Genomic DNA, 25941 nt, shown 5'->3' with positions numbered 1-25941 from the left:
ATGGACTGTGGCTTTGCACTCCCCAGGATAGTACAGTGGGCAGCCCACCCACTGTAGAGACATTGAGAGACTGTGGCTTTGCACTCCCCAGGATGGTACAGTGGGCAGCCCACCCACTGTAGAGACATTGAGAGACTGTGGCTTGGCACTCCCCAGGATGGTACAGTGGGCAGCCCACCCACTGTAGAGACTTTGAGAGACTGTGGCTTTGCACTCCCCAGGATGGTACAGTGGGCAGCCCACCCACTGTAGAGACATTGAGAGACTGTGGCTTGGCACTCCCAGGATGGTACAGTGGGCAGCCCACCCACTGTAGAGACATTGAGAGACTGTGGCTTGGCACTCCCCAGGATGGTACAGTGGGCAGCCCACCCACTGTAGAGACATTGAGAGACTGTGGCTTGGCACTCCCCAGGATGGTACAGTGGGCAGCCCACCCACTGTAGAGACATTGAGAGACTGTGGCTTTGCACTCCCCAGGATGGTACAGTGGGCATGGTGGCTCCTTGTCGATCTGGCGTCGTGGACTCATGTGGCTGTGGTGCCCCCCCTTCCCTTCCCCCTGAGGTGCCTGTAGTTTTTACATCTGATGCCCCTGCAGTGTTCTCTCCAAAGGACTCAGGTCTCCTGTGTGGGCTTTGCCCTTGTTTCTCAAAACTTTGGCCCACGGACATAATGAATTCGTAGGATGTGCAGGACTTGTTACTTCAGTTATACACTGATGTGTATATCATTTGTTTTCTTGTAAATATCTTTCATGGTTGTACGATAATTTTCAGGAGCTTTTTGGTACATAAATATTTATTCCAAATTTGATTATGTCATAGCATTTTTCAGGGGTGTTTGGGTGGTGTCACTGTGACTTGTTGCTCTGCATTGGTGTGTACATAGTTGGGGGGGGGTCGCATATGTGTGTGGCCGTAACCTTTCGTCCTCCCCCTCCCGTGTGTCGTAGGTGCAGTACTCACCGTTGTCGTCTGCGCCGGACTTCGTACTCATGGTAGATGAGAAGGTAGACGAGAGCAGGTAGGATGTTTAATTCGGGTTCCATGCTGTCCTCCTTCCTCCTGGAGTGCGTAGAGGTGTGCGTTTTCCCGTTCGTAGTCTGTTTCCGCCGTGTTTTTATCGGCGGTGCTCCCGCCCCGGAAAAGGTGGCGGATTGGTGAGTTGTGATAGTGTGGGCGGTACATTGTCTGCCGCCTGGCTGTTGGCGGTGACCGCCGCGCTGTTTGTTTGTACCGCCGTGGCGGTCGGAGTGTTAAAGTGGCTGTCTGTGTTGGCGGTTCCCGCCAGGGTCAGAATTCCACTTTTTTGACCGCCAGCCTGTTGGCGGGTTGGCCGCCGCTTTAACACCGACCGCCAGGGTTAGAATCACCCCCATAGTGTGTAATAACATGTATTAAAAGGCCTAACTGAAAACGTGTATTAGAAAAATAAACATGCAGCTTTATAAATGATTGACATGGTGTTTGCCGCAACAAAGTTCTATGTGAAATAATAATGTTTATGAAAATGTACTTTGATTAATCATAATAATGTACTAACAAAATATGACTTATTAATGCATTACAAAACTAATGGTTTGAAATTATATTAAAATTGTTTTATTTCTTCATGCATCAGAGAAAAAGCCTAAGTTTTTGTATTTTTCCAGAAGCACAATGTATAAATGATGTTGACGTGCTTTGCAAACATTGTTTTATTAAACTTCCTGTGTGACTTGCACAGTGGAAATTATATGTTCTGTTCTTGCTTCAACTGTCCTATTTCCTTGAGGTAATAATTGTAAATTTTAACAATGGGGTTTAGTCCAAGTAGGAAGTAATACTAGCTCAGTGTCATGTTCTAGGTTGCTTTCTAAATTGTAAGTTTTGCACAGAAACTGCTGCCTGGAGAGGAGAGAGGACTGACAATGTGAACCTATCCAGTAGAGGAAACACAGAATGGTTATGTCTGAGGCAAAGTCAAAGCCTGATTGGCTGTCAACAATCTTATTTTATAGTCTTGTTCAATAGAAGTTTAGTTAGTAACTTTTGGGACTTTAATGTAGCAAAGTCTTAGGTGATGTAGTTCAGTTGTTCTGTTTTAGAGTTCTGAGTTAGACGTGATTCTATTTAGATGTTATTCGGCTCTCCTCTATGATTCTAACAGTTCAGATACTTTAGGCCTTCATTACTGAACTGTTGTCCCCTTCATGATCCTGATGCTGACTAGTGAAGACCTGAAGCTCCAGTGCTTCACTTACGAAGATTCTGCTAGCTGCTGTCTCATTAGGAAAGCTTAAACAATGTGCATTTGTTTCACTTTGGAGATGATTCTCCCTTAGAAAATTAAACTGCTTATTTTTGGTTAGCGCAATGGTTAGATGTTTTTCAAATTAATTTTTATCATAGTTTTATTTTTGCATGAAGCCCGCATATGCTTTTCGAATTAGAGAAATAGCTAGGGAAGCCTGACATAATATTTGATTTAATTGTCTATTAATTGATTGTGATTAATTCATCTGCATTAGCTAAATGTATTCTGTTTCTATTATTCACTTAATTCTGTTTTTATTCTGTATTGTTCTTTTGGAGTGTCTAATGGTAAATGCTTTAGCTACATTGAGATTTGTAAGACATTTTGGACAGCCTGTGTTGATCCTGTATTTTTATCATTTGGTATTAGACATCGTCTGCATGACTTTAGCATTGTAAATTTGAGGTCAATAAATGTTTAAACTTTACTAAACTGGTGTGGTGATTCATGGCCACATAAGTCATGGTGTGCATAAATGACTGACTGCACATTGTATATGTTTGATTATTTGATGTTAGAATTGATGGCTATTGATTCTCATCGTCTGATTGGATGATCTCATACTGCTGTCTGAATCAAAAGATTTGAGTCAACCTTTAAAGGTAGTGTATGTCACTACCTTATTATGTGACACCTTAACTTTATATAAGTGGTCTTACACCTACAGTTTTTGGTAGCAGAGGAGGGTTTTGTCTCAACAGGAGAGAATCATCTGATGGTTTTGTCTCAATAGGGGAGAAAAATGCAGAATTTGAGAGATTTTGTTTTGCCAATGTTTGTTGAAAATTATTTTTTTTTGGTGGGGGGAAATTTGATTTTACCAAGGCTTGTTAAGATCAAATTTGGTATTTTCCCAGTGTTTTTTGAGTTCTGAATAGGCTTTGCGCTTGCAATTCTTTGGCAAATCGCATGTGACTTGTGATGTAAGACAGAAGTAGGGAGTTTGGGTACTTCAAAGTAGTTTGAGTAGAGGGTTTGCGTTCACCAAAGGGTGAATGTAGGGAAGTTGTAATAATTCAAATGAATGCCCACGTGATTGTTGATGTGACGGCCCCAGTGTGGTATAGGACTCCGGAGTATTGTACAAGAGTATGAGACACTTGGTTGTTGTTGGTTACTTGTCTGCAATTGGTTTTATTACTAGAGTGTGTTAAGGGAGTGTTTGTTTGGCAGATACTTGGTGATTTCTGAGTGCACATGGAGGATCTGGTATTAGTCAAGGGTGAAATTTGCAGGTCGTTTTACTTGCTCACAAGAGAAAGCTAAAGCCAGATGAGTAGCTCTTAGAGCTAAAAGCCACAGTTGAAAATTAAATTTCTGCAAAGCTTCCGAAGTGGTCGAGCCCCTACCTGTAGTAACCAGACAAGTTAGGTGGTTGATTTTGCTTTAATGCTCGCATGCAATATTAAGCATTTTGTTTTTTGTGTAAATCAGGTTTAAAGAAGGAGCTGTGAGGCTTTGTCAGCCGCTGTGTGAGTGAGTGTGACGTCACTGGGTCCACGCCGAGATGAGTTGTTGAAAAGGAGTTGCAAACAGATTGGATACGACTATGAACACCTATTGGTTGAGAGTAGCAACCGAAAAGGATTTTTGGATTGAAAAACGTCCTGTTTTGAATTTAATTCATAGTTTTAAGTATAGTAAAAGAAAACAATTACATTTTTCAAAGCATTAGCAAGTGCGATGAGAGGAGATGCTTTCATTCCAGTAAGAGTAGGGGATATTGCCCTGACAGAATGTACACCCGTATACATAGTAATTGAAGAGAAAGGTCCCTTAGCATGTATTTAGTTAAAACAGAGGTGTAAAATATTGGAGAAGGACAGGAGTTTAGCATTTCCTGTTTACGGACATTTTAATGTGAGAATTTTTGAAAGTTTGAAAAGAGTACTTTATGAATTGAAGCCCCCTCCGAGATCAGCACAATTTGAAGCTTTAGCTATTTGTGAGTTAGTAGCCAGACAAAAAGAGAAATGGACATTTGAGAGACAAATGCAAAAAGTTGAGAAGATGGGATAATGAGCAGAAATTTTGGAGAACCAATACTTTACTTGATTGATTTATGGGTTGAATGGAAAAGGAGTGTTGACTAGCTGAAAAGAGAGGCTCCATGAGATCCAGTTACAGGTGCACCATCTCTTGAAGTAATGAAAAGTTGTTACAAAGTGATTGCATTTTTTAAAAGAGAATTTTCCCTAAAAGCATTGATTGGCAGAGAATTGATTGAACAGTTCAGGACACAAAAGAGTTGAAACATGCATATTATTAAAGATTATTGCAGATATTTAAACATTTCAGTGGTACAAAGACAATTGAATCTAAAGACATGATTTGTTTCATGTTCAGGTTTGTTGAAGGTTTGAAACCTGAAGTAGGTAACATGCTTAAGAGTCATCTAATTTACTCGCAAGCAAAACCGGTTGATGAAGTATTACATTTTGCTAAATATTGTAGTGACAACATTGAAATTAAGCAGAAGAGATTGAAAGAAAAGGCAATGGTGACGCAGATTAAGGCAGCACACTCAGGGATACAGGGAATTTTCCACAGCAACAGGGAAATATATAAGTGGTTCAGAATCAGGGAAAGGCAAGAGGAAGAGGGCGTGGTGGTGGAAATGAAATGGAAATCGCGTTGGTGTTAATTTGTATACCAATGTTAATCTAGGTGATATGTAAACAATGAAGAAGATGTTACCTTGTCACGCTTGCGGGGGTCTTGGACACTGGAAGCAGGCATGCCCTATGATGGTGAAGGAAGGTATGGTGCAGATAAATTAAAATAAGCTTTTTCCAAATTTGAGAGGGCCAAGCAATGTGAATCCTAATTTAAATGTCCAGAGTATGAATAATCAAATGCAGATTCCTCAGCAAATGTACATTCCCCAACAACAGAAGAAGGTGTCTCATTTTCAGGTAGAACAACAACAGTAAATGCAACAGAATATGCAAATGATGTGACAGCAGCAATGACTACAGATACCTCAAGCTCCAATGGCATAGCACCAGGTAGTGGTTCCTCAGCAGAACATGCGTCAAAGATTTGGTTATAACAAACAGTTGATAACAGAGTACCCGTTACACAGTAAGGATGAATTGAGTGATGAAATTGTGAGTGACAGTTCGGATAAAGAAGAATGGGTGTTAGCAGTTTCATTAGAGATGGATTTGAGTGGTCCTTATTTAAATGGAACAAACATTGGTCATGAAGTCTCGTTCCTGGTTGACACAGGAGCTACATGCTCTACTGTCAGAACTGCAGCAGTTTCCAATGCGCCACTTTCTGGGAAAACAGTACAAGTTGTAGGAGTAACAGGTCAATACCTGACAAACCCAATTACTGAGTTTATTCCTGTTAACACTGGTACTTCTGAAGGATTTCACAGGATTCTAATTTGTGACTCAAGTCCAGTGTGGCTACTGGGAAGCAAAACAAATGTTTAAATACTTGTACAAATAATGGAATTGCCATTAAAACAAGTAGTGATGATGAGGAATAATCCATACCAATTGCCTGTAATCCAATTAATGAAGAATTCCTTACTAAATACTCTTTACCCTGCATTTACGGTACTGAACCACCTAACAACTATCTTACAAGATACAATTATTTTGAAAGTTTGGGATCTTTCTGGAAAATATATTGGTCTAATTAAAGGAGTTGAACCAGTCAAAGTCACAGTCAAACTTTTAGAAATGGGGCCCTAGTTGGCAGTTGGTTTGCACCCTGTCCAAATAGGGACCCTCACTCTAGTCAAGATAAGGAACATACTCACTCAGATAACCCTTGCTCACCCCCTTGGTAGCTTGGCACGAGCAGTCAGGCTTATCTCAGAAGCAATGTGTAAAGCATTTGCACATAACACACAGGGGGTCATTCTGCCGCCCGCCTGAAGGGAACCGCCAGAATACCGCTGCGCGGTCAAAAGACCGCCGCGGGTATTCTGGGTTTCCCACTGGGCTGGCGGGCGACCGCCAAAAGGCCGCCCGCCAGCCCAGTGGGAAACACCCCTCCATGAGGATGCCGGCTCCGAATGGAGCCGGCGGAGTGGAGGATGTGCGACGGGTGCAGTAGCACCCATCGCGAATTTCAGTGTCTGCTGAGCAGACACTGAAATTCAAAGTGGGGCCCCACAACACCCCTCACCGCCATCCTGTTCCTGGCGGTCGGAGCCGCCAGGAACAGGATGGCGGTGAGGGGGTCGGAATCCCCATGGCGGCACAGCAAGCTGCGCCGCCATGGCGGATTCCCATGGCCAGCGGAAAGTCACCGGTACACCGCCGACTTTCCGTTTCTGGCCATGGCTGTACCGCCGCGGTCAGAATGCCCGGCGGAGCACCGCCAGCCTGTTGGCGGTGCTACCGCCGACCCCGGCCCCGGCGGTCCTTGACCGCTGGGGTCAGAATGACCCCCACAGTAATGAATGAAAAACACTACAGTAGGACACCACATCAGTTTTTGAAAAATAGCCAATATTTATCTATATAAAACAAGACTAAATACAATAAAAATCCAACATACAGCCATAAAAATCGGAATTCTGCAACATTTACTCAAAATTACAGATCCGTCAAGTCCATAGCTCCACCTGGGTCTATCATTGCATCGTGATCAACAAAACCAACAGTCCAGACCAACCTATGGCATTGCGGGCCCGCTACGGTGTCTGGGAGACTCACAAACACTACCTTTGGAATTGCAGGGTGTCATGATCCTCGCGATGAGCTCCACAGAGCAGCGTCGCTGGCGTCACTGTGTCAGTTCCGGAGTTGGTGCGGGAGTCACAAGGAACTTGAAGTCACAAGTGTTGCGGAAGATCTCCGGGCTGATGAAGCCTGAAGCGCTGGTGTGGATGGCGTTAGGGCTGCGGTGTGATGCAAGAGGGCCCACAAGTCATGGTGGAGGCAGCGGCTTGGTGACACCGCCTGGCGACGTTGGTGAGACCAAGGCTGTGGTGTGAAGCGGGGCTGTGCAATGTGCGGTATTAACAGGTCACGGTGCAGGCAGAGATGTTGTCATTGCTGAAGCGCTGTCATCGGTAAGCCCAAGCCAGCGGTGCGTGGCGGGACAGTGGTTCGTCACACCCACGAGCGGTGTCCACAGGCCACGGTGCAGGCAGGGATGCCTGGTGACAACACTGGAGTCAATGATGCTGGCGTCGGTGGAACAGGGCTGCAGTGTGGCATGGGACAGTGCTTCGTGTAGCTCACGAGCAGTGTCCACTGCCCATGTTGCAGGCAGAGGCACCGGCTTCAGCAGGAACAGCATTATCGGGTTTGCCCAGGTTGCAGTGTGAGCAGGCAATGTCGGATTGTGGGGCCCACAGGTCACGGTGTGGGCAGTTTGGCTCCGTGCAGCATCGGGAGACCACGGTACAGGTAAGTGGCTTTGTTGGCAGCGTTTTTGTGGTTTCTCCCCTTGAACAGCACAAAACACACAGTTCCCCGTGCTGCAGATCGAGGAAACTGAAGACTTCGGTGTTCCTGAGACTTCCAACAGAAGGCAAGCTTTACTCCAAACTGGATAACTTTCTCAAGTAGGACACACACAAAGTTCATCCTTTGCACTCTTTTCATGCAGAAGCAGCAACCTCAGGCCAGTCCAACAAAGCAACACAAAGGGACCGTACTCCTTCTTCAGCCCTTCAGCTCTTCTCCTGCACAGAAATTCCTCTTGATTTCAAAAAGATCCTACCATTCTGGGGTTTTTCGGTCCACTACTTATACCCCTTTCTTCCTTTGGAGTTGTCAAACTTCAAAGCAAAGTCTCAAGTGTTTACAACATCCTTTCTTGGCCAGGCCAGGCCCCAGACACACACCAGGGGGTTAGGGACTGCACTGTTTGAAGGCAGGCCCAGTCCTTTCCGGTGCAAGCGACCACTTCTCCCTCCACTTTAGCTCAGATGGCTCATCAGGATATGCAGGCTACACCACAGCTCCCTTTGTGTCACTGTCTAGAGGAGAGGTGTAAACAGCCCAACTGTCAAACTTACCTAGATGGGGAATCCACAAACAGGCAGAGTCACAGAATGGTTTAAGCAAGAAAATGCCTACTTTCTAAAAGTGGCATTTTCGAACCCACAATCCAAAAACCCATTTAATGAAAAGATTTATTTTTAAATTGTGAGTTCAGAGACCCTAATCTCCATATTTCTACATGCTCTCGAAGGGAATCTCTGCTTTTAAGTGATTTAAAGGCAGCTCCTATGTTAACTTATGAGAGAGATAGGCCTTGCAACAGTGAAACCCTGTGTTTGGCAGTATTTTAGTTTTAGGACATGTAAAGCACACTAGTACATGTCCCACCTTTTAAATACACTGCGCCCTGCCCCTGGTGCTACCTAGGGCATACCTTAGGGGTGCCTTACATGTACAAAAAGGGAAGGTTTGGGCCTGTCACGTGGGTACACTTGCCAGATCGAATTGGCAGTTTAATACTGCACACACGGACACTTCAGTGGCAGGTCTGAGACATACTTACAGGGCTACTTATGTGGATGGCACAATCAGTGCTGCAGGCTACTAGCAGCGTTTGATTAACAGGCACTGGGCACCTCTGGTGCACTGTACTAGGGAGTTACCAGTAAATCAACTATGTCAATCATGGATAAACCAATCTACAGTACAATTTTCCTTATGGTTCACTTTCACTTTAGCACTGATTACCAGTGGTAAAGTGCGCAGAGAAAATAAACCATCAAAAACAGACCTGAAAAATAGTAGGAAGATGGCAAAAAGTTTGAGGATAACCCTGCAAAAAGGGCCATTTCAAATGCAAATCTAATGCAGTTTTCATGGAAACTCCTTGGTATCAAATGGCACCAGATGTAATTGAAGGATTTATTCCTGTAATTGCAGATTTTGTCATGCAAGGAATTTTGAAAGAAGTGCTAAGCAGTCCATGTAATTCACTTATTATGGGTTTGCGAAAGCCAGGTGGGAAATTTGTTATTCTTCAGAATTTGAGAAAGATTCATGATATTGTGGTCAACTGTTGTCTAATTGTACCCAGTCCAGCAGTGATTTTATTCCAAATTCCATGTGACACATATAGGCCCATATTTATACTTTTTGACGCAAAACTGCGCCGGCGCAGTTTTGTGTCAAAAATATTACCGCCGGCTAACGCCATTTAGGTGCGCCGTGCGGCGGCGCAAACAACAGGTGGGAGTCATTATTTTTGACGCACACCGCGGCGTCAAGTCGTAAAGGAAAACGACGTTAACGCGGCGGAAATGACTGTGGGTCGATTTACGACACCGCAAACCGGATATGCGCCGTTTTTTTTGACACAATAGCGTCAAAAAACACAGCGAACACAGCCATATCACCAGAGGAGAGCCAAAATGGATCCCAGACGCCACTACAGACCCCAGGAAGATGACAGCAGACCAGGAACCAGCCAGGAGGACCCACACAAGAACCAGGACACTTTTAAGAAGAAAAGAAAGTGTCGCTTCAGTGCAGAGGAGCAGGAAATCCTGGTTAAAGAGGTGACGGAACACCAGCACCAACTGTTTGTCACATCAAAGTTGCCAATCAGTAGGAGAGAGGCCATATGGCAACAAATTGTCGACAAGATTAACAGTGTGGCTGAAGTACGCAGAACAGTCATCGAGTGCAAGAAACGCTGGCATGACTGCAAACGCAGGACCAAGGAAAAGATGGCCAGGAACAGGAAGGCAGCACTGCAGACTGGAGGGGGGAGTCCAGCACACCAGGAGGCCCTGGACCACATGGAGGAGATGGTCGCAGCCGTCATCCCTGAGGAGATCGTCACAGGGATTCAAGGACAGGACAGCGCAGACTACCAGGAGACAACGCGCATGCAGGGTAAGTCGCATGGGGAATTGAAATGCAGTAATGTCAACTGCAACCGGGAGGGGGAAATACCTACTACACATTGCATGGAAGTCATCTAATACATGGAGTGGCATGGGTAAAGGGGCACGGCAGGGGGCATGGCCCGTTCTGAGAAGACCTGGGGCACACCATTACACAACACCAACAACAGTCCCATGGGGACATGCTGTCATGCCAACGATGAAGCAAAGGGAAAGCCACGGCAGGAGGGAAGGCCACTATGTCAAGCTGACATCCTGTCACTCATCAGCCAACATACCTCCTACATTAACTAGGGCCCTATTAGCAATCCTCTAGCCAAACCGGCAACTGCAATGTAACTGCGACAACAGTTGCCACTACCACCTCTGATCTGTGTGCAGCTCAAGTAGCCAATGGCAGTAACCTCCCCATGGAACATACATACCTAAATTAGGGGGCGAGGATGACATCTGCAACAATCTCCAAAAACAAGAAAAAGGCCCCAGTACACTCAAATGTCAATGCCCATAGTTGTCACAAACATCAGCCAAAGTAAACAACAATAGGAGCGACACAGCAATAAGGACACACCCATGCTGCATATGTCAGGGTCCATCCTGTGCCTGGGTAACAAGGCAACATCACAAATGTCATACTGCTTAGACAACAGCATTGAAGAGGGGACACATGTAACTGGTCACTGAAATACACCTGCACAGTCAGAGGATGAAATAGGACACTGATACGACTATCAGGGCAATCCAATGTAACACACATTACCCAACATCAGCAGGACCCATTAACAATGTCAACATCCATATCAGATCATAACTATGCCATGCATAGGATATGCAACATGTCAATTATATTTAAGTCGATGTGAACGATCAGGGATTGGGGCAGGTCCTGATAGTTAAGTGTGCTGCCAGGACCATCAGAACACCCACAGCCAGTGAAAGGTCTCACCATGAGAATGGATATACACGGAGGGTCGAGTAGGAAAAGAAGGTGGCAATTCTCTATTTGGCATAAAGCAACACCTAGAGGCGATGAGGCTGACAAGTCTGATAACTCAATAACATACAAGTGACACACAGGTGGGCCATAGGCCTGAAACAATGCCCATCTGAAGGACTGCAGATATTAATACAAAACAAGATCACAAAGTGAATTCACCAAAAGGCAGGCACGTCACGTCAAAATTGTCACAACACAGACACACTAATTTTACCCTGTTTCATTGCAGAGGAAGATGGATCTCCTGCCGATATGCCTGTCCCAGATTTCCCTGATGACATGGATGACGAGCCGATAAACATTCCCCAGGAGACTATCCAAAAGGTCCTTGAAGCCCTCCAGACCCCACCTTCAGTCACAAGGAGGAGCACAGAACAAGCAGCCATCGCAGAGGATCCACCCACCACCCCAATTGTAAGACCTGCCAGCTCCAATACAGCTGAGGACTCAGACGACACTGGCACCAGCTTTGAGAGAACTGTAGTTGGAGTACAGCGGGAGCTGACCAAGGAGGTGCAGGTGGGGATGCAAAATATGGCAGCCAACCTTGAGGGGGTGCGTTCGTGCATGATGTCATCTGCAGATCAGGCAGCAGCTATGCAAGCCCTAACATCTATCTTGCAGGAACTGCAGAAAACCCAGAAGGAAATCAGCACAGCTGTAATTCAGTTGACCCAACACCTACAACAGAAATCCTGTCAACGCGTGCACGAATGCAACATTGAACCCCTCAGGGCCGACCTGGCTGCCTACCATTGTGATGTGGCTGCTATTCTCAAGAACCAGCAGGCCCTCCTTGCAGCAGTACTGCCCTTAAGACCTTCACAGGGAGCAGCGACCGGGATGTCTGACTCCACGTCTTCTAACACTGAGGTGTGTGTTGCCCCTTCACAACCAACAACAACAAGGACAAAGCAGGCAACACAGACATCAGAAGAAGAAGACATGAAACAGATCACATTCACAAGGAAAATGACCCAGAAGCACTAGTCCCTGCCACATGGCCAACTATTACCAAAGTCCTGTGTTTTGAAACATGACAGTCTTACAACAACTGTACTCAAGCACTGTTCTGCTAACCACTGTATAACTTGTCACCCAGCCCAGTGATTGTCTCTCTCCTACTCTTTGGCTAAGTCTGTCCCTCTGCACTGTCTGAAACAGCAACCCCAGCATGACAAAAGCATTTTGGTAAACCCTTGTGTTGGATCACACTGGAAGATATCACTTTAATGGACTCACAATCATGGACAATGTACATATAGCACTACAGCGCTTTTCAATAAATAGCACTTACACAACAAATCTGTCTCTGGGTAATGTGACATATCAACTGCGCAGTAGATAATTGAAATCTCCCTACTGTCAAATAACGTAGCTTGTCAATACAACTGTCCAGAAATTATGTAGTTAGAGAAATCTGCACAGTGACCATGATTGCATCATACTCTGCCCATCCTGAGGGAATAATCTGATGAAGTGAGAAACCATACACCACCATGCTGTGTTGGACAGAAGAATGCTTCCTCAGGGGATAACTAAGTCATCAAATAGTGCCCGCTAAATGTTGTCAACGTGCAAAAATAACACAATAAACATGCCACACTAATCTAAGTAAACACTAAAAGAAATGCACAAATGAATGTCTCTGAGTTAACATACAAATAGGTAATCATGCCGAACTGTGTCACAAATGATGTATGAGGGTCATGAAGACAAGAATACAAGATTGCCAATGAGAACTCATCTTATAAGGGTGTGCATAATCATCACACTGCAGTCAGACCTAAAACTGTTTCCCCAATATCAAGTCTGGAAGCACTGTTAGTGACTTTGAAAACACACTCATCAACAGAAACACATTGTCATCCATATTTACTGTGATTGGTGGTTGCAACAAAGGGTAGACACTTTGCAAGGTAGCTCTGAGTTAGCTGCCAATCGTACAGCTCAGTTGGGATTTGTGTGGAGCATTGGACACAGATGTTATAGTACAAAAGAGACGTACACGGAATTCAAACCCACGATCAAGTACCATTCAACACATACTATTAAGGGGTAACCAAATATTTATTTAAAGCTAACCATAGATGAGGAAACTGAGGGAAAATGTTTACCTAACCTAATCTACCCTGACTACTCATTACCCACAACTGTCCCTAACTAACCTAAGCTACACTTACTTATCATATGTAACGAAACGTTCTAAATATCTACCCCCCACCCCCCTTATGAGACGGGACACATTGAGGACAACACATACTAACCTAAACACATACTATACTATCCTAAACAAATATATCTTTTTTTGATAATGTATTTTTAATGGTTTTTGCTTTTTTTGCTTTTTTTTTTTTACACACAAGAACCCCAACATAGCCCCTCACCCACCCACCCACACATGTAATAAGTCAAAAAAGAAACAAGCAGGACCCCCTACCCCCACCCACTAACACTGACTAAACTAACATCCTATACTAACCTAACGCTAAGCCCCCTAAGTATAAGAACAAGGAAAGAGGAGGGAGGGGAGGGTATCATGTCCATCTATTCAACTGTCTAGAGGTTGGCCCTCCGGAGGGTCCTCTTGATATCCTTGACCCGCCGTTTAATGTGCCGCACGTCCCGGCTCAGGTGGCTCACCTTGCGCAGCACTTTGTCCATCTTGTTTTCAAGACTATTGAAGGCTGCAGGGTCAACAGCTGGAGCAGTGGCAGTCTGGGTACCAGTGGAGGAGGTCTGTGTGGGCTGTCTGCACCGGTGGCAATGCTGGGGCCAGGAAGTCCAGCAGATGTAGATTCAACAGAGGCAGCTGTGGGTGGGGCCATCTGGCTCAGATTGGTGGTTGTTTCTGTGGTGGCTGTGGTGGGTACAGTAGGCCCACCCTGTGGGAAGGCTCGCCATGCCCCGGAGGCACGTTCATGGCGATATCGCCGGGACATCCTCCGGAACCCCGACTCCACCAGCAGGATGTGCTGGTATCGCATGTCCCGACGCTGACATTCACGGACCTGGTCTGGGGTCATGTTAGCTGCTGTGAAGACAAATGCAGATATGCCACATTAGTAACTGCATTGTGTGAAACAGCACAGCAAGTTAATCAGACAATACATCTACTGTACTTCTAACAGCTCTTATCACGATACAGAGCATCGAATGTCCCTGAGGAAGTCCATGCTAGGCCAAACAACAAAGGTCACATCACACAAAGCAGATTCATAACCCACAAGATGGGTAACAACTGGCCTTGACTTGCAATCTGAGTTCTGACAGTTAACATCTAAGAATCATGCTGCATATCCTCCACCAAGAGCTGGGCAACAAATGTCAGTGTACGGAAAGCAAAACTAAAGCCACATGGTCTGCAAGTTGTAACTGGACTTGCCAGTATGGTACCAAGTGCCAAACCTGAGTGTGTATACTAGTATGCAACCACACCGTCACTTCTTCACAGGTATGTGTAACATACTGGTAGCATCAATACTAGGTACCCCATTCACAAACCCATGGCCGTGTTTGAGGGGGGGTGGTGGATACACAACTATAATTTGCCAACAACATGTACACCGAGGAGTGTATAGGCTAATCCACACATGTTTGTCTCTACAGACACACCACAGGTAAGGTCTATCTACATTTTGGAGTCAGCAAACCCTAGAGCACTCATAGGGTCAGACATGTCAGGAAAATCAGAACTTAGTACACAACATACACTTCCAGTGAGGCCTGACTTACATCAGACACAGAGTTGCTAGAACACCCATGATCATCAATTGCATGCACACCTAGGCCATTACACTGAGGTTCCACAGACTTGATGCACTACATGTGGAAGTACATGATGCTAGGAGGTTCTACCTACTGTTTCAAAATTACGCAGGTAAATAGTGAAGCAGATGTCTATTGGGAAGCTATTAGCTCAACCAATCTTAGAGAATGTGGGTCTGACAGGCTGACTAAATAGGGGCTGACTTCCATTGCGACTCTTTGTGATACAAGTGTCAGAGACATGACTATCCCCTGTACTCACAGTGGGGCCTACAGGGATGTCCTACAATCCCTACATGATACCATTGGATACCATTGGCTAACTCAAAACATGTGAAAACTGCATTCCCACTCATGGAACAAGTGAAAAACTTGCCCACAGCATCACACCTTGCTATGCGTCCAACTCACACGAGTCCATAACCAGCAAACACAACACATAACAGACATATCAACACTTACTGTAGTGGTCAGGGTCCTCAAATGTCGCCACCTCTCCCACAGTGTAGGGCGCCGGTCCACCTGTAAGGTATGGAAGGAAGAAATGTGCTCAAAATCTGTGCACAGTGCAACATTTTCAGTATCATGTACAATGTTTAGGCTGAATAAGTAAATGGCAGCCATTCAGACATGATGGTACTGCATCTGATATTTCACGGCCAACTTGTACATAGCATGGGTCTCCTGTGACAGTTACACACATATCTGCACACATACATTGGCCCTAACTATCATGTGGTTGCAAACTTACCCCATAATTGGTGAGCAGAAAAAAATATGGAGTGTAATGGTCTCATCATGTGCATCCAAGAGAAACATCCAACGCCTGGTTACTTGAGGACTGCATTACCAGTCAAACATGTCTTGTGGCCATGACACATTTAGTGCACATAGGCCCAATGTACAGAGGGAGGGGCAGGGACTCCTGAAAGCCATCCTGTTGTTACAGTATAGTCAATTGATGTGGCCCAGCTATGGTGATTTTCACCAACCATGGAGATGTAAAGCCATGTGCATACACTTGGACTGCCATCCATATTTGGATTGTGGCTCAACCAATTCCAACAAACATCTTACGATGTTAGCTGAGGGCACCTGACACCTTTACACGATGTATTCAAATCATGAACTGACATTTATCCAAAAAGATTAAGAAACACAATAATCCCACACATTCATAGTACTTCTGTGAACACTTTCCTTCCACACTCACCAGACTCACTTGAGACCAATGTTTGAGCCACTTTGCTATAATAAATTGTCGTGAAGGCAGCACTCATTTTCAGCATCATGTAGTGATTCTAAAGTCAGTCTAGCAATTGCGTCAACATAGTTGACCTAAATGTTGGTACATCTGTACTTCTCTGTCAATAATACCCTATATAGACATGATTGGCTCCTATTTGGTTAGCTATGCTGACAGAAAGGCCGCACCAATTTCCTTCATGGTAAAGTTACCTGTAAGTTTGCTGAGCACGTGCTACCTGACAGCCAGCAATTGTGATCCTTGCCATAGTGCATCAATGATCCCCTTATATGTGCCCAAAATTACACACAGTCATCAAGTTAGCTGGCAGACATTGCACTAATCCACTGATGTCACTACAGAGCATTTATTTGTGCACAATAACAATAGTCATACTCACCAACAGTGCCACCAATCATGATTCCCAGGTGGTCCAAGAGATCCTGCTCCCTGGTGATGAGGTCAGCCCACCGGTGCTTCAGCTGGTGGTCACTCCTCTGGCTGGCATACACACGCTGCAGGTGATGCAGCACCTTTCCCCACCGGATTCTGCGCGCCTCTGTCGGGTACCCCTGTATGACCCTGCCCCCTGCCTGGATCATGAGCGGCAAGAAATGTGTCACCAGCCAGATGAAGCCCCCCAACTCCTCTTCCCCCATCTTGCCAAGACGTGGCCTACCAGACATACTTATAATTGAAGAGAAGGAATAGGGGTAAAAGAAATAGAAAGGGGAAATGGGTGAAAGTAGGGGTAAAAAGACAGAAAAAAAGTAAACTTAAACACTAAAAGAGCCCAACTATCCCCAAATTAACACTACCCACAACAGACTCCCACAAACAAGAAATACTCAAGATAAATGGACAAATGTAGACAAAACACAGTACTACAGTATACACAAACAAAATTTATTTCACAAAATGACTTTACAGATAGCACACAGGACAAATACAGCACAAAATCTCTGGACAACACTCTCTGCACAGCCACACAGTCTAGAAGGATCATAGACTGCAAAGGGAAAGTGAAAGTACACCTACTGTTCATGATCTGTAAACAGGATATCCTATTACATCTCTTCCTGAATGAAAAGTCCTGCCTTTTTTGCGTTATGCGTCATTTTTTGTTGCACAAAACGGTATTTGCGTCATTTTTTTGGACGCACAGACGTGAATATTAACCCGCATAATGATACATGGACTGTATAAATATCTGGATGCGGGCCATATTTCACTCCTGTGCGTCCAAAAAAATGACCCAAATACAGTTTTGGTAAACAAAAAATGACGCACACCGCTAGGGACGTGAAAATTACAGTGCATTAACTTGTTCTTTGGTTATTTTACATTTGGAACACATCAGAGATTGGCTAATTGAAGACAGTATGGTGTTGATGGTGTATGTTCACGTGTATGACATCATACTGCAACGGAACATCATCCACTACACCCTTCACAGTATGTTTACAGTTGGCTGACGTCGTAGATGGTCATAAGTGTGGCCTACATATATGTGTGGCACAAATTGTGCATGTTTGCCATAAGGAGAGGATAGCAATGTGACGCACATATGTACAATACCTAATTGCCTTTGGCTCAAAGTCTGTGCTTTGACAACTAATTTGTTGGTTGACCAGGTGTGTGTGTACATCACATGAAGCATTATTGTACATTTGGTTGTATGAATGTGACATCCATGTGTCCAACCCTAAGCTGCAAGTAAAAATTGGAATGAGCAAGGGCATGTGTTAGTCATACATGTAACAACACCCGCAAAGTATACTTCCAAGTTTTAGGGTCACGTAGACACCACATGTGACATAGCATGCACCAGATGGATGGCAGACACATGTTCATGTCAAAGGTCCACAATTTCTACATCCTATGTCCTAGAGTATTGGTAAGAGCTTCCTAGGCACTAGTTGATGAATCCCACAGTGAGTCATACACATGCATTGAGGAAGTGGGTACCATGTTGTTTGCACAGACAGACAAGGGTCAATCTCATATGTATGATGACACCACAGTTGAGGCCATAGAAGTAAGCCCCAACTATCAAGTGGCTGTGGTGGACCAGCATACAAGACAGCACGTGTCCACATATTTCCAGTGATCAATTGCACATAGGTGTCTTGTTCATGTGTGTGGTCCAATGATGATCCTGTAGATTTTTTGGGATGTAATTTGTCACAGTTCGGACCAGGACTCATCATGAGTCAGTGGCAGCTATTCCTGTAACTACTGAGTATCCTTTGTTGATCAATGTGAGTAAAGTAGATGTGGACATGTGAACCAACATGTGGATGGTCCCACCCTGTCACTAAAGACGTGTAATGAGACAGTCAACAGGGCAACCTTGGTGTGCTGAGTGAGATAATGTCTCAATTGTCATGATCCGGCAAGTGTCATTACAACATTTGTACACAGGTTGGCCTCTGCACTTCCCACTGCATGTGGGAACATCATAGCCTCTGTGCTGTTTATTCTCACAGCTATTCACCACACACGGCCCATCACTATGTTGTGCGCACTGTGATGCTGTGTGTGAACTGTCATGGTTCTGACATTTGTGTATTAGTCATGTACATTATCAGAGGTTGCTGGTTGTGCTGAAAGCCCCGTACCCAATCCCTGCCTATGACCCTGGGACACTGTCACACTTTGTCATTCATGCATAAATGCACCCCAGAAAAGGGATGGGCCATGAATTTTGCATTTCCAAGAGGATTTAACTCAAATGGTACAGTTAAAAGGCAGATGATGCTATGCAATGTATTTGTGTATGCATGGTGGAAGCCCATGCCCAATGCCCCCTGATGAATGGCAGGTTTGCTAACGCAAGTGTGGTACATATGTAGACACAGGGATACTTTATTGTGACGCACAGACAGTTGCCAGTCAGGCTGACAGAATGCAAGATGATTCAGGAGCCAGCTACTGGACAAGTCACATAATCAGTGGTCTGACTGAGACTGTTTGGAGGACAAACTAGACAGTTGACATGTCAATCTGTGTATGTCCTGTGTTTTTGGAGGTGACAAATGAACCCAAGGGCTGTGTTACACGGCTTAATTAGTATCAATGGTTGAAGATGTATTTGACATAATGGCAACTCCTATGCTGTTCCAGGCATCATCAGGGGCAGTGCTTTTTGTAATGGGTGGTGTGCATGGAGGTGATCACAGGTGTGGGCTGCATCTGTTTCTCACTAGTCCTGTAGGTGAGACTTGCATTCTAAGGGCCAACAGACATTTTCACAAGGGGAAGCAATCTACATGTGCTAACAGGGCTTTGAAACTAGAAGACAGTGTATAAATTGACCTGACGTCCATGCAGTCAGATGTTTTTTTGACAATGGCATACCTTAGGAAAGGGTGTAGCACACTGGTTTGCTAATGTTGGTCTGTGTTTGTAGAGGAGGTATTATCAGGGTACACATCTTAGTATTCCAGGGACCTCTTCCGACAGGTGGGTTGTGACCAGGTGCATGGGTGTGTCAGGAGTTAGGAAATGGGCTGACATGTGCATGGAATGGCATGTGCGCAATGCATGTCATATGTGTGGCACTTGTGCTGTCTATGTTCTGCTTCTATGGAACTCTAGTCACAGATATTCCTTGCAAATATTGGATGCAGTTGGACTAACTGCTGTCAAGGGTCTTGTCAGGCATTCCTGTTACTGATGCCAAAGCACATTGACTGCCTCATGTATGAGGCTTGTTTTCCCCTTATTGAGTGATGGTGTCATAGTTGTGTGCCATATGCTGCGTTGGACCTTGTTTTCAACATGTATGTGTGAAATAGTTGTGGTCCTCTGCTATAGGCCTTCAAAGGAGATATGTACATGATATATGTCATTAAGAGTGTGTGTGTATGTGACAATTGTATGTTAGGCATCACATAAGCTCTGGGATGTTCCGTGTCCTACTCAGTATCTCAGCAATGCTCCATGAGGCAACACTCTTATTCTGATTAGTAGAGATGAAGGTGTGTAAAAAGGAATAGCCAGACCATGATATGGTGATTATAATAGGTGTTTATTTACATTAGTTAACTAAAGTGGTGAAGGTGATCATATTCAGAAGAAATTATTTACAATCTGTTGCCGCCTGCGTATACCAGCAGCTGTGTTCTGTAGTTCCCCCTCCTGTTGCAGGCCAGCATCCTCCTCTTCCTCCTCTTCAGGCATGTGTGGCTCTGGTTCCAGGAGGGGAATGTTTCTTCTGATACAAATGTTGTGCAATATTGCACATGTGAGGATGATCCTACAGAGGGGAATATAGGAGGCTACCACCAGTGATGTCGAGGCAGCGGAACCTTGACTTGAGGATGCCGAAGGTCCGCTCGACAATGCTGCGTGTCCTCCTATGGGCCTCGTTGTATGCACGCTCTACAGCTGTACTCGGGTTGCCAAATGGTGTCATAATGCATGGCTGGATGCCATACCCCTGATCAGCTGCAAGAGAAAATAAATGGGATCATGTTGATGTAGATGGCACTATTGAAAAGACCTTTAATGGCAGTAGTTGTCTTGTGTTGTCTGTGACTCTTTTGTGTACTAATGTGACATCCTATGCTTGTAGGCTGTACCATCTGCATTGTGTTGTTTTCTTTGCTGAACGAGTGTTTGTCTGCTACAGTTTGTCAGCAGTATGTTTTGGGATTTTCAGTACAGTGTGCCCTCCCTAGCATTGTGACTTGTGATACAGGTGTCCGTGTGTCTTCACTGGGGGTGAGATGATAGTTCCATGCACAGTTAAAATTGAAAGTGTTGTTAACACGTTCATATCAAAGTACCCTGGACATCCCATACCTTTAGACTTATGCAATGTATTAATGTAAAGGTCATTGGGACACTTACACTTTGCAAGGTGACATTTAGGCAACCACACTCATTGACGTCTTCACATTAGACTGTACAGTAAATTACGATGTGTGACAGGTTCAATGGTGACTTAAGAAACATGGCTAGCGATGTCACGACCTCAGTGTGTTCCTGTCAACATTTTGCTGTTGTGGTGTATGTGTTGTGTGTCCTAGAGGGTTGCTGTGCAGTGTGTAAATAAGTATGTTTTTGTACTTACCAACAAGTAGTCCATTGCCATACCGTCCATCCTGGAAGTGTTGATTGATGGTGCAGTGACGGAAGAGGTATGAGTCATGTGCACTCCCAGGATATTAAGCCACGATGTTGGTGATCAATCCTTGGTGATCGACAATGGCCTGCACGTTGATGGAATATGTGTGCTTCCTGTTGCGGTAGAGGTGTTCAGTTGCGGCAGGTGGCACAAGGTGTACATGTGCAGTCGTTTGCCCCAAGGACGTGTGGGAAGCCACTGATTGCGTAGAACCCCTGTTTAGTTTCCTGCTGCTTCTGCAGTGTGTTAGAGAAGCAGATGTGGTGGGGTGTCAGTCGAATGATGGCGTCCAGTACTTTGGGCAAAAAGGCGGAGAATGATGGTTGTGATATTCCGCCAACCAGGGCACCAGTTGTTTGAAAAGAGCCACTTGCCAGCATGTGAAGTACGGCAAGCAGCTTTGTTTCTGTTGGGATGGTGCGGGGTGTCACCAAAGTGGGGGCCAACTGCTGTTCAATGTTTCGCAGCAGCAGCTGAATGGCCTGCCAGTTCAACCAGTACCTCTGGATGATGTCGTGTTCCCTGAGGCCCTGAAGGGTTGTTCTTGGGCGGAATATCCTCTCCTGCCTTCTGCGCTGCGTTTGGGGTCCCTGCTGGTGTTGTTGTAGCTGCTGTTGTTGCTGCTGGGCTCTGCGTCTGCGTGCATGCTGGATTAGAATCACCTCCATGGCTCCCTGTTGCTGCTCTGCTTCTCTGCTGTTTGTTCTGTGTGTTCTGATTAAATACAGGTGTGTTTGCCCCATTTTAACGCCTGCCCTGACCCAGGCGTTAATTTTTGACGCAAATCGGGATGTGCGTCATTTTCTGGCTCCGCCTCCCGGCCGTGCGTCATTTTTGCCCGAAAGCATAAATACGACGCACAGCCCTTTAAGCCATTTTCTGGACGGCAACGCCTACCTTGCATATAATTAACGCAAGGCGGGTTGCCGCATACAAAAAATGACGCACACGGCAGAATTTTGTCATCCGCGGGCTCGGGCGTCCAAGTTTAAATACGGGGCAACATTTGCACTGATTGTGCTTCAAAATTTTTGACGCACAATCGGTGCAGACAGAGTATAAATATGCCCCATAGTTCATAGTAGTGGACATGTATTCTTCCCAGTGTCTCTACATGAGAATAGACAGTTTCTTATCTGTTTCAGATTCTGCAATCATGTGTATTCCTAATGTAGGATTCTACAATGCTTTTCAGAATCCTCATCAATATTTAACCAGGTGTTGAAAAATAATTTGGAATAATTGGAAATGCCTTTCCAATCAACATTGGTTCAATACAGTGATGGTACAATGATGACTTACTGGTTGCCTCAAAGACACAGGAAGAATGCAGACAGGATACTGTTAACTTGTTGAATCATCTTGGTGAAAATGGAAAGTGTCCCCAGAGAAATTACAGTATTTTCAAAAATAGGTGAAGTACTTGAGACATCAAATACAGGAAGACTCAAGGAAGGTGTCTGGAGAAAGGGTTACAGCTATTTTGCAAATGAACCCCCTATTACTGAAAGAGGATTTTTTTGGATTTCCAATGTGTCTGTTACTCCAAAGCCATTGCAGAGTTTGACCCACAAAGACACCACTGATCCTGTTCCATTTGATGAAGCTTGTATGAAAGATTTTACTGGGCTGAGGGACAGTCTGTGCAGAGCACCAGCTCTGGGAATGCCTGACTACACAAAACCATTGCCATTGTTTTGTCATGAATGTGATTGCTGTGCTCTTTTGGTCCTAACCTAGGTACATGGTGGCAACAATCATCCTGTAGAATATTTTTCTGCTACTTTGGATCCAGTTGCTGCAACTTTGCCAGGCTGTTTAAAAAATGTTGCTACTGTTGACGTCAGCCTTGCCCAGAGTGAGAACATTGTGATGTGACATTGTATAAGTGTACTTTTCCCTCACTCCATCAAGATCTTGCTTACCAGGACCAAGACTCAATATTTTACAAACGCCTGATAGACAAAGTAGGAACTTCTTATTTTGGCCTCTCCCCATATTACCTTAGAAAGATGTACTGTACTTGATCCTTCTACTTTGCTACCAATAGACACAACTGAAGCTGAAAATGAAAATGTAAAAGAAGTGGAACATCTTACTAAGGTTACTGAGCTGTGCGCCATTCAGGATACTCCATTGTAGAAAAATGATCAAATAATTTTTGTTGATGGCTTTAGTTTGAGAGAAAATGCGGGAACATTGAGATCTGGTTATGCTGTGTGCAGTATTACTGTGGTACTTGAAGTTCATGGCTTCAATAAATATTTTTTGCACAAGTGGCTGAATTGGAGACTCTTACTAGAGCATGATGCATTTCAACACAGCTTAAAATTACAATGTGTATAGACAGCCAGTATGGATTTGGTGTTCTGCCTGACTTTGGTCAGTTATGGTTCCAATATGGTTTAATGACCTCTTCTGGTTCACTGATAAGAAACTGTGACAGAATGTATGATCTTCTGCAAGCTTCACAATTGTCTGAGAAAACTTCTGTAGTAAAATATAATGCTCACCAGAAATTACATTATTTCACCTCCATGGGTAACTCCTATGCAGTTCAAATTGCTAGATTTTGTGCACTTAACTGTGCCACCTACAAGGAAGAATGGAAAAAAATTAACAAATACTGATGAGACAAATCAAGGTTTTCTGCTGTTGACAGTGATTGACAGCTGGGAAGAATTTAAAAGATTATAGCATTAAGTTCCAGAAGATTGAAATTAAAGCTGGATAAAACTGGGTTGCATTCAAAGAGAAATAAATTGATGACATTTGGGTTTTAAATGAAGGGCAGGTGGTTTTGCCAAACTGTCCACTGACGCAAATAGCTAGCTGCTATCATGGTCAAACTCACATTGGCAGAGATGCAATGATTTGAAAAATTAAGCAATCTTGGTTCAATCCAAAGATTAGAAGCAATTTATCATAGATGCATTCCATGTCCACAAATGAACGTGGGAAAGAGAACTGTTGTCAATTTGAGTCACATTGGAAGTGCAGATGGTCAATTTAACAGAGTGCATATGGATTTAATTGAAATGCCTGTGTGTGGTGGTTTGAGATACGGGTTGGTGATTGACTGTATATAGGTTTGAAGTTTATCCCACACGTAGAAATGATAGTCTCACATTAGCAATATTGTTATTTAGGGAGTTAGGGCCAGATGTAGTAAACTCCAATTTTGCGACTTGCAAATTGCGAGTCTGACCGACTCGTAATTTGCAACTCGCAAAATTGGATGCAGGAAGCTGTCTCAGACACCTTCTGCGACTCGCTATGGGGTCGCAAAGACCCACGTCATAAATATTCATGAGGTGGGTTGCAGTTTGCGACCCCATAGCAAGTCCCTGCACTCACAGGGATGGTGGCCTGCTGTAGTCAGCAGACCTCCATGTCTGTGACTGCTTTGTCAATAAAGCAGTTATTTTTTTCATTTTGCAGCAAGTTTTCCTTAAAGGAAAACGAGCTGCAAAATGAAAACTAAACCAAAACCATTTGGTTTAGTTTTTTTTCAGAGTAGGCAGTGGACCACTGCCTGCTCTGAAAAAATATTTTTTTCGGAATTCACAAAGGGGAAGGGGTCCCATGGGGACCTCTTCCCTTTTGCAAATGAGTTACCACCAGTGTGACACTGGTGGTAACTGCGAGTTGGTTTGTGACCGCATTCGCGGTCACAAAGCAACTCTGAATGGCGATGCGGTCGCAAATAGGAAGGGAACACTCCTTCCTATTTGCGAGTCGCATTCCCAAATTGCGAGTCGGTACCGACTCGCAATTTGGGGATGAGCATCGCGTTCGGCCTTTTGCATGCCGCAAACGGCGTTGTTTGCAGTTTGCGACATGCAAAAGGCTTCGTACATCTGGCCCTTAAGTCCCAGATTTGGTTTTCTGGCCTCTCACGAATCAGACAGAGGAAGTCACTTGAATAATGAGGTGATTAAATTATTATGTTCAGCCTTAAACATTGAGCAGAAGCTGCATTGTAGTTACTGCCTTGAAGCTTCTTGATTAGTAGAGCAAGTGTACGGCACTCTGAAAGTTCTACTAGCAAAACTGTTTACATCTTCTAATCTGAAATGGCCTGATGCTTAACCTTTGGTTCTCATGAGCATGAAAAGTATGCCTGACAGAAAGGCTGGCCTCTTTCTACATGAAATCTTGATGGGCAGGCCAATTAGGTTGCCAGCCGTTCCTGTAAATGCACTGGTAAACATAACTAATGACTTGGTGCTGGATTACTGTAAAGGGCTTTGCTGATGTGATTTGCTCTTTCTTTCACCAGGTGGAAGCTACACCCATGCCACCATCCCAAGACCAGGGCCACAGTCTTCGGGCTGTTGATTGTGTGGTGATCAAGAAGCATATGTGTAAGGTTTGCTTGGAGCCTAGGTAGAAGGGACCATACCAGATTATTCTGGTAATGACGACTGCTGTGAAGTGTGTTGGAATTCCAAACTGGATCCATGCCAGCCACACTCATAAAGTGCCATATCCTTTGGATGATGAAAATTCAGTGTTACTGAGAGCACCAGCAGATGTTGTACAGTCTCAAGAAGAGCAAGTGACAAAAGCAGAGCAAGAGACTGAAGAAGTAAAGACAGTGCAAACTGGTGAAGATCCAGGTACCCCTCTGATAGATGAAATAGAGGACAATC

This window comes from Pleurodeles waltl, chromosome 3_1, assembly GCF_031143425.1.
Source record: "Pleurodeles waltl isolate 20211129_DDA chromosome 3_1, aPleWal1.hap1.20221129, whole genome shotgun sequence".
Lineage (NCBI taxonomy): Eukaryota > Metazoa > Chordata > Amphibia > Caudata > Salamandridae > Pleurodeles > Pleurodeles waltl.
This window is presented reverse-complemented; position numbering follows the sequence as displayed.